The 10,761-nt window shown below is 40.6% G+C and overlaps 1 protein-coding gene across 2 annotated transcripts in view; it reads left to right on the top strand.

Annotated features, from left to right (window-relative positions):
• Window positions 1-10,761, top strand: part of PheRS-m (Phenylalanyl-tRNA synthetase, mitochondrial) — a 127,295-nt gene that overhangs the window by 26,230 nt on the left and 90,304 nt on the right. Inside the window, exon 1 of one of the 2 annotated variants that reach the window (XM_080267923.1) lies at window positions 2,783-2,921. The exons of the other annotated variant lie outside the window; for it this stretch is intronic. The gene's annotated coding sequence lies outside the window, so the exon portion shown is untranslated. Of the gene's footprint in view, window positions 1-2,782; window positions 2,922-10,761 lie in introns of those variants that run through there. 2 annotated transcript variants of the gene reach the window in all.

Below are 10,761 nucleotides of genomic sequence, written 5' to 3'. Positions count from 1 at the left end.
CACTACAGGAGAGAAGGAAAACAGGAGACATGATTATACAATATAAATGCGTCTCAGGGAAAGAGAAAATAGACATAAATGAGTATATAACCTATGGGGAAGCATCAGCAAGAGGACACTGGCAAAAAGAAAAAAATGCATAAAAGAGAGGTGATATAGACGTCAGGAAATTCAGTTTCCCAAATAGGGCAATTGATCAGTGGGATGCACTACCGAATGAAATAGTGTGTGCCAAAATAATTCTTAAATTTAAGGATATGTATGATAAAAATGATTTAATACACGGGACAGTACACACACACACACACACACACACACACACACACACACACACACACACACACGATGGGATCAGAGATTATTTAAACCATACTCGTTTTACTTTAACCTGGCCTAAAATTGCCATCTCCCATCTTCATGAAGTGCTGTATTTTAACATTTATGCTAGCTGACGATGTTAGTCATGAAGGGCTATGGAAAGTGTTGTGCTGGATGTTTTTAGACCGACTAATTCTCGTTCTAAAGACACCAGCGACTGAGCGGAGTCCTCTTTCTAGACCGGAAATAGGACACTTGCATAGGAACAGGGCATAAAAACTCGGCAAGACACCTTAACACATATATTGCCTTAATCCAACTTCCTTACAATATACATACAATGGTACACTGAATGTGGATCGGGCATAGTGACAGGTTAGTTAATATTGGTACATTACATCACATAGGCACTGTGCTTACACCTGAGTTATTACACAAGAGATTATCACATAGGTATGGTGACACTGTTCATATACTTGGTCCCGTGGACTTTGCGTGGTACACTGGCCTCTTTTCACTTGGGTATCGCCACACACTAATATACTACTCTGGTTCCGGGGTGCTTAGGTACTAACACAGCACTCTGAGTGGACTGAGGTAGAGACACTTTACGGATGGTGTTCCTGTCTCACTGTTTCTATAACACAGTCACTGCCACTACTGAGTCACTAACACGACACCGGGGTCTTGTTGCGTCGTCACTGGACTGTCGGAGTCTAGGTTCATTTGAGGTGGCGCCCGGGGGTTGGAGGGAGACCTACTGGTGAGCCCTCCTGCAGAAGGCACGGGACAGCTCTTGGGGGCGTCACGGCCTGGGCACGTTTCTGGTCTGGGGTGCAGGGAGGCCCTTTCCTGTCAGGGCCTCGACCTGGTGAGGGGCCCTCGGGGCTGGGGCCAAACAGTGTCTGGAGTCGGGACTGCCGCTTCTTGCTCTGGGCGGAGGGCCGATGGTGAGTGGGGCCAGAGCGGTCCCGCCCTGGGGTCTGAGGGCTGGCCCTGGGAGGCCTGGGACTGCGGTCACCTCTAAGTTGGGGTGCCGTCAGGGGTTGACTGCAGCACCTCGCCTGCGGGGCGTCCGTCAGGACCCAGCATTGTCCAGGGGCAGGCTGGAGGGTGTGAACCCCACCTTCAGCAACAGGTCCTCGCTGCCACTCCTGGAATGGCAGCACCTCCAGGGAACCATACCTGGAGGGAGAGACAGAAGGGCGTCCCATGCAGCCGCAGGGTGGAGAGTGGGCCGCGTAAGTGACCTTCTCCTCCGGGAGAACCTTCGGGACTGTGGGCGAAGAGCGTACAGTGGCCGTTGCTGTGGGTCTGCCTACCCAATGGGAAGTAGGTGAGGGATGTACAGTGGCAGTTCCCTCCCCGGTATGTCCTGTGGCCGTTACCGCGGTGCTACTCCCGTAGGAGGAGAAGGAGGTAGATGAGGGACGTACAGTGGCCGTTCCCTCCCCGACACGTACAGTGGCCGTTGTTGCGGTTCCACTCCTCCTGCCTTTGCCTGTCGGTGTGTGTACAGTAGCCATCACATCGAGGCGGGCTCCAGATGTGGCTGTAGCAGAAGGGCGTACTGTGGCCATCCCTTCCCTGGTACGTACAGTGGCCGTTACCGCGGGGCTGCAGGGGAAAACTGCAGAAGGGCGCACAGTGGTCGTCCCTTCCCCGGTACGGACAGTGGCCGTAACCGCGGTGCTGCCTGGGACTGTATCTGGAGCAGTCCCACCTCGATCCTGACGAGGGTTGGTCCGGCCGAGAACTAGTCTCGCATCCCTGCGACGTCGTGGTTGGGCAGGTTGAGGGGAAGAGGGACAGAAGGTCGGGGTGCACCCGAGCCCGTCTCGCGCTGAGCCGGCGTCGCACTCGCCTGGCCCACTGTGGTGTCCAGGGGTGCGAGTGTGGCTGCGGCTCCGTAGTGGGGTGGGGGGTCTGGCAGCGGGAGCGCGCATTTCAGAAAGAACATAGTGCCTGCTGGTAATGTCTTATTCTGCCACTGAACAGTACATGAAATAAACTGGAAGAGGACGAAAATCTGGTTCAAGTTAATATGAAAGGAATGTAGTGAATAAGTAAATGGAAATCGAAAGAGGCATAAGAGGTGACTGCCGAAGATAAGTGAGACTACAAGGAAGGGGAGGAAGAAGAGGGAGGAAAGGGGAATGAGGGGTAGTCAGGGGAAGAAGGGAGGGAATAGTGAATGGAAATAAAGTATGAGATGGAAAAGAAGGGGAATTATAAGAGAGAGAGAGAGAGAGAGAGACCTCGGCTGCTGTGCTCATATCCATAACATGCCATTGAACCTGGGGTGGGTTATTAATAATCTAGCATTGGTACATTGCCTTAATTTGATGCTTATTTATTATTCAATTTATTTTCATAGCTACTACTACTTACCCTTAAGAAATGATAAGAAATGACTCCTGATTATCCCGGGTGGTATGTAGTATGACTTAACAAAATAGTCGAGTAGTAAGGTTGCATGCCGGCATTTTCAATTAACCGTGAAGAATATGTCCACGTACCCAAACTGGTGTGCAGAAAATGACGAAACACACATGAGACTGCATGTAGTGGTTGTATAGTGCCTATTTGAAGGCCAGTATAAGGTAATTACTTGTAACGCCAAGATGTAATGTAGAACACTTAGGATAGTAGAAATTGGATCCGGGATACGTGGAAGGGGGAAGGGAGTAAAGTGTGTTCTTACCTAATTGTTCTTACCTAATTGTATCTTTACAGGAATGAGTCAAGCTCGTACTGTCCCGTGTCTTAGACCATATTTATCGTACCTATCCTTAAATTTGTGAATTGTTTTGGCACACACTATTTCATTCGGTAGTGCATTCCATTGATCTATTGCTCTGTTTGGGAAACTGAATTTCCTTACGTCTTTATCACCTCTCTTCTTATGCAGTTTTTTGCAGTGTCCTCTTGCTGATGCTTCTCCATATGTTAAGTAATCATTTATGTCTATTTTCTCCTTTCCTGATATGCACTTATATAGCATTATCATGTCACCTCTTTTCCTTCTCTCCTGTAGTGTTGGTAGATTCAGTTTATTTAGTCTTTCTTCGTAGCTTAGGTCCCTTAAGCTTGGTATCCATCTTGTAGCGGCCCTTTGAACTTTTTCAATCTTGTCTATATGCTTTTGAGATGAGGACTCCAGACTATTGATGCATATTCCAGGGTTGGTCTAATGAATGATGTTATTATCCTTCTTAGCATGTCTTCATTTATGTATGTGAATGCTATTCTCATATTTGCAAGCAGTGTATACATGTTCCGTACCTTCTCGCTGATGTGGTCAGCCGGAGATAGTCTGTTATTGATAATCACACCTAGGTCTTTCTCTCTTTCTGATGTGTATAGGGTTTTATTTCCTAACTTATAATCCCAATCAGGTCTTTTTCCACTTTTACCAAACTTGATTACATGACACTTGTCCACATTGAATTCCATTTGCCATGTACTACTCCATTCATGAAGTTTATTTAATTCTTCTTGTAGCTCCCTACAAGAGTCTGCGCTAGTAATTCTCCTTTGTATTTTTGCATCATCTGCAAACATATTCAGATAGCTCTCATTTCCAGTGTTACTGTTTATATCATTTATGTACACTAAAAACATGATTGGTGCCAGCACCGAACCCTGTGGTACTCCACTAGTCACTTCTTTCCATGATGAGTAGTTTCCTCTTAGTACTGTCCTCATTTCTCTTTTTATGAGAAAGTCTTGCATCCAACAAAACAGTTTGCCTCGAATTCCTCCTTGATGGTACAGCTTCCATAAAAGTCTTTGGTGTGGTACTGTGTCAAAAGCTTTCTTGAAATCTAAATAGATACTGTCTACCCATCCTTCCCTTTCCTGTATTGTGTTTGTTACTCTGTCATAGTAGCTCAACAGATTAGTAACACATGATTTTCCTTTTTTGAAACCAAACTGTCTTTCTGTTATCATACTGTGTTCTTCTAGATGATTTACCCAAGCTTTTCTTATAAGTTTTTCTAATACCTTGCTTACAACACTGGTAAGTGATATTGGTCGGTAGTTGAGAGGATTTTGTCTATTTCCTTTCTTGAATAAGGGGACTATATTTGCTTTTTTCCAAATATCAGGTAGTTTCCCTTGACTGAAGGATTTCTTGAAAATTAAAAATAATGGTTTACTTAACTCCTTTGCACATTCTCGTAACACCCAACATGAAATTTCATCAGGACCACTTGCTTTTCCTCTGTCTAATCTACTTAACTCCTCCTGTATTACTTTTTCTGCTATTTGTATATCTGGTAGTATGTGTGGACATGCGTGTTCCACATAGTCCCTCTCAAAATTTTTTTCTTCTGTAAAAACTAATTGGAAATTCTTATTTAGTGCTTCACAAATATCTTTCTCTTGTGTATAAGTGATTCCCTCGTCCGTAATGGATTGTATTATATCTTTTACTTTGGTTTTGCTTCTGATATAGCTGTAAAACAGCTTTGGTTGATCACTACTTTTATTTATTTTATCCTCCTCAAACTGTTTTTGGGCTTCCCTCCTTATTCTTGTATAGTCGTTTCTTGCCTGTTTGTAATTATTATACGCCCTTTCACTATTGTGTCTTCTGTATCTATTCCACAACAAATCTCTTCTTTCTTTTGATTTTTTACATTCTGTATTGAACCATTTCTGTATTTTCTTATCTGCTTCTTTGTGCTGTGGGATATACTTCTGGACTCCTGTTTCATAAAATTCACAAAATTTTTTATATACAGCATTTAAATCTTGTCCTCTCAGCTCATTTTCCCAATCAGCTTCTAAGAAATACTTCTTTAGGTCTTGATAATTTCCCTTTTTATAGTTTAGTCTCTTTTTGTAACTGTCATTGCTGTTTACTATGTCATATGCTATCCTGAAGTTATAATTTAGTACTGCATGATCGCTTTTGCCGAGTGGAGGGTGATATATTAAACTGTCAATGTCATTTTCTTGCCTAGTAAATATTAGATCTAGCACTGAAGGTACATCAAGTCCTCTTTTTCTAGTGGTTTCTCTCACATGTTGCGTTAAGAAAAACTCTTGTACGAGATCCAGGAGCTTTTGGTCCCAACAGCTTTCTTGGCTATTTATATCTAGAGTATTCCAATTTATATTTGTATTGAAGTCCCCAGTTAGTATAATTCTTTCCGATTTCTCTTCCATTTTATGTAGCAAGGATCTTATACTCTGAATTGTACTCTCTGCCAGGTCCTCATATTCGTCTCTTTCCCATGTGTTTGATCTGGGTGGCATATACAAATTGGCTACAATTACTTTACCTTCAGATGTGTCGATCTCTACTGCAATCAGTTCTACTTGTGATGGTATATCTAGGTTTATTTCCTTGACTTTTAGATTTTTCTTAGTTAATATTATAATTCCTCCTCCTTTTTTTAAATATCTGTCTCTTCTCCATATATTGTATTCCTCTAAGTTTAGTATGTCATTGGATATCCTTGGTGTTTATTTTGTCTCAGTTAGGCATATTATTTGTGGTTCATTTTCTCTGACATAATCATTCATCTCTAGTAATTTAGATACCATTCCATCCACATTTGAGTACATCAACTTTATCATCTTGTTTATATACTTGTCATGACATGGTTCTACTAACTTCCTCCTTTTTCTTCCATCCTGTTTGTGTACTACTTTCGTACCTGCAATCCTATTACTTTGTAAAAAAAATTTCTTCTTGTCCTCTTCTGATCTTCCCTCATTTTTTGTTTTTGCTTCCTCCCTTTTCTCTTTCAGTAATTCCAGTTCCTCTTGTGTTAGGCATCTTTTTATCCATACATTTTTGAACTCCTCTTTTTCCATAAGATTCTTTGCATTTTTTAGTATCTCTTCCAGTGTTTACACTCTGGAAAGTCACCTTTAGAGGTCTTGTCTTGCTTTTCTCGTATTTCCCTAACCTTTTGTGTTCCTCTATGTCTTTACTACAGATTTCCTCTGATACTTCTTTCAGTAAGCTCATTACATTTGCCATCTCCTTTTTGTCTCTAGTGATCTTGTTTTTAATTTCTTCCTCTTCTATACCAGTGATTACTATTGATTTATTTATTTCTACTGAATCTCTGACTAACTTTGGATTGTTTTGGATTATTCTTTTCACTTAACTTTGGATTGTTTTGGATTATTCTTTTCACTTCTTTTTTAATGCTTTTTTCCTCCACCCTTGTTTCTAAGTCTTTCTTTACTTTCACCATTTCAGCATACGTGGTTTCTACATCATTTTTGTAGCTTTGCACAGCTTCATTCACCTGTGTTATCTTCTCCTCAATATCACTGCTCTGGTCCATAAGACTGCTTGCTTGTCTAATTGTCTCTGTGTCATTTTTTAACTCTTCCATAACACTCTCGTGATTTACTACTGTACTTCCCATTTCACTCACTTTCTTCCTAAGCATACTCAATTCCACTGTTAGTTCACTGATGGTTGTGTCTTTCTTATTGGCCTCCCTTCCTAGTTTTTCTATCTCTTCCTTTTGCAAGTGCATTTGCTTCTTTATTTGTGTGTGTTGTCCAATAATTTTTTTGGTAATTATCAGTTACTTATTTACCAGAACCCTTCATGTGATTTTTTATTCAGAGTGCATTTTCAGATCTGATTTTTTCCCATTATTTCTCGCAGAAGTACTTAATTGTGTGTAAAAAACAGTTTTTGTGTACAATTGCAATGATGCTGAAGACAGATGGTCGTCATCTTGATGTCTGTCATTTCTAAATTTACACAGTTCCTGACAGTCTGGGCAATAAACTTCCGAAGGTAATACACTGTGTCTTCTAAGAAACTCAATAGTCTCCTCAGATTCCGAGTGGAAACGATTAATCACTCGTAAATAATCAATATCACACCCGGGACACACAGCATGTCTTTCTTCTTCAGAGGCCAGACCGAGAAGGATTTGAATTTTTCCATCCACAAGGAATCAAAGACCGCGGTTCAAATTCATTGGTAGAATACCATCACGAGACCTAAAGCAGACCTATGAGTGGGTGATACAGATCTACGAGATGCATGCGTAGTCGAAGGGAGGAGAAACACACGTACGAAGGCACCTTTTTTTACCCGGAGTTGGCGAGTGAAGATCCAAGGTAGGTTTTTTTGGAATTTTAAATTAAATTCATTTTCTCCAAAAATATCAATTTCCGAATGGGGTTATGGGGGTTCATTATGATCCTTAGGGACTATACTACACGATAATGGTGCTAAAATTCCTAAAGTGCATATTGTCCACTTGTAAAATAATACCCGTTAATGTAACCTAACAGACCAAACCAAACAAAACAGACGATGTAACCTCACGGAACACAATAAAACTAACCAAACCTAACCCAACATACCTAACCTATCCTAGGGGAATGCATTAACATAAACACACTAAACCTAACCAAACCTACCCCAACATACCTAACCTATCCTAGGGGAATACATTACCCGGTAACGTAACCTCACATAACACACTAAACCTAACCTAACATACCTAACCTATCCTAGGGGAATGCTTACCCTAGATATACGATTGTCCAGGACGAGGGTCGTCTGGCAATAACATCGTGGTTCCATAACCTTTGAATCCAGTGGTTTATGAACAATATAATTTGCCGAGCCAGAAGGTGTGTGTTGTCCAAAAAAGTTCCTTTGTAGTCAGAAACAAAAAAACTCTACTGTACCCATTTCTAGGTTTTTACGTACTTTTTGTACCGACCACAGTACCAGTGATGTCTGTTATTTCTAAATTTAAACGGTTCCTGACAGTCTGGGCAATAAACTTCTGAAGGTAATACACCGTGTCTTCAAAGAAACTCAATAGTCTCCTCAGATTCCGAGTGGAAACGATTAATCACTCGTAAATAATCAATATCACACCCGAGACACACAGCATGTCTTTCTTCTTCAGAGGCCATATCGAGAAGGATTTGAATTTTTCCATCCACAAGGAATCAAAGACCGTGGTTCAAATTCATTGGTAGAATACCATCACGTGGCCTAAAGCAGGCCTATGAGTGGGTGATACAGACCTACGAGACACATGTGCAGTCGAAGGGAAGAGAAACACATACGAATGCACGCATTTTTTACCCGGAGTGGGCGAGTGAAGATCCAAGGTAGATTTTTTTAGAATTTTAAATTAAATTCATTATCTCTGAAAATATCAATTTCTGAATGGTGTTATGGGGGTTCATTATGATCCTTAGGGACTATACTATACGTTAATCGTGCTGTAATTCCTAAACTGCGGATTGTCCACTTGTAAAATACAGTAATACCTATAATTTCAGTACTGATATAGCCTCATCAATGCTGATTTGTCTTAACCTAATCTGAATTAGCCTAACAACCCAAAATTATTTATCCTGTATTCCTATACCTAACCTAAATTTTTATAACCTATCCTATTTTATCCATACCTAAACTCTGTTTTTCTGACCTCACCTAATCAACCACACACAGTACCATACTCTACTGTAATCCAACCTAACTTAATCTTGACTTACAGAAATGAAATCCTGTAAGCACTGACTGAAATAAAACGTCTGTGCAGAGTGCTTGAGAAAAGCGACTGAAAATGAAAGGGTACCGGTATCAAGAACTTAAGGTAGCTTCAGATCCACAAAAACAGCAAATGTGATGAAACTGAGGTTTCAGCTTTTATAAAATTGTGGCACCATCACAATGCAGCTTGGGAGCCTTGGTGCCAGTATCCCCTATAGTGTATACAGTAAACCATATTTTTCTCGTTTATTGATGGATTCTCTTCATACTTGAAAATGCACTTCTGTACACCTTTATAAAGTCTTGAATCAGTTCTAAGATAGGTATGTTTTTTTTTTTTTTTTTTTTTTTTTTTTGTAAATTATTAAGAGGTGCTCCCACATCACGTTGAATTATACAACTTTTTTTTTCTTTTAACTGATTCAGACCATTTTAAATGAAAATCACCTACAGTATGTTTTTTTTTTTTTTACATATGCCCCCATACCTTATCTCAAGAATTACTTGCCTTTCTGTGGAAATTATCACATTTGTCCAGAATACATCAGAATATTTGAAAAATAAATTTCAAACCAACCAAATCTAGACCTAAACTAACTCTTCTGTTGTGACCATCGTGAAACTTGTCCAAGTTCACCCATGAGCACCATACTGTGCTGCTCTTGGTTAAAGCCCAACCACCACAAACTGGTTGGTTGAAAGAACAGTAAATTTATACTTTTAGGTAAACACATGTTTTCTGGGTAAAACAAGGCTTTCTTGATGTTTTAAAAATGATCAATTTGACTGACCTCGTTCCCTGCAGAAATACCTCATTTTCAGAAAATCTTGGGGTTCCTAACTTGAGGGGCTATGCCTCCCAAGACCCCCACTCCATGATTTTAACCATCCAGACCACCATTCATTAAACCTAACCTTCATAAGTCAGTTGTTTTGGGAGAGGGTGTTGCATAGTTAGGGTTCATTGAGTACATAGGTGAGGATTAAACATCTTTATGACATGAAGCCTATGTATATTTTTGTGGTGGCTATCCATCTGTCTATAGCCAGGCACCATGGGCTAATCCCATAAGGGGTGGCTGTTTGACTTTGAGTTAGTTATTTTATGGAGAGTGGCACCAACCTTCCACCAACCCACTTATTGATACTTTGGGAACACGCATGAGTTGGTTATTTGGTTACTGCCCAGCATTGTAAATGGTTTCCTGGCTTACAGGAAACCATTAGACGTGTCACTCAGTGTAAAGCTACCAGAATCTGAAAAGGAAAGAAGAGTAATATAAAGCGACAGGAAAGATGGGAGAAATAAAAAGAGAGGAGGGAAGACACACAAACAAAAAATGATAAAGGTGAAGGAAGAAGTAGGCAGCACTACCAGGTACATCGAGTGAGTGGATAATGATTGCCACTATCTACCACCTTTTTTTGTGTACCTGTATGTTTTTCAGCGCCTGGACTTCTTTTATTGCAAATTCCCAAAGGAAATGGTATAGGAAAAAGTTGTTGCTATTGGTGAGAGGAACCCAAAGAAAATGCATAAAAACTGCATACCCTATGATTGCCTATAAGTAAAAATACTAGCATTGCCCCTCCCCATGAAATAAATAACTCAAAGTCAAATGGCCACCCCTTACGGGATTGTGGCGTCTGGCAATAGATGGATAGATAGTTATTCATTTAGATGAAGAGTTTTTCAGACTTATTAAATAAATCAGTTGCATATCATAGATTCGTGGATTGTATGGTTCTATGACAGTAAAGTATAATCACGTAGTCTTAAATCAAGATAGTATCTGATTTGAACTTATTACAATATATATACAGTACAGATGGCAACATTACAAATGACCCGTGTGGGAAAGCGAATATCTTTGCCAGTACAATTGCCAGAAATTCTGCCATAGAGGAAGTCAGCCAGAACATCTCAGTAC

Source organism: Coenobita brevimanus, chromosome 25, assembly GCF_032717465.1.
Source record: "Coenobita brevimanus isolate Jiangsu-jjx chromosome 25, ASM3271746v2, whole genome shotgun sequence".
NCBI lineage: Eukaryota > Metazoa > Arthropoda > Malacostraca > Decapoda > Coenobitidae > Coenobita > Coenobita brevimanus.
This window is presented reverse-complemented; position numbering and strand designations above follow the sequence as displayed.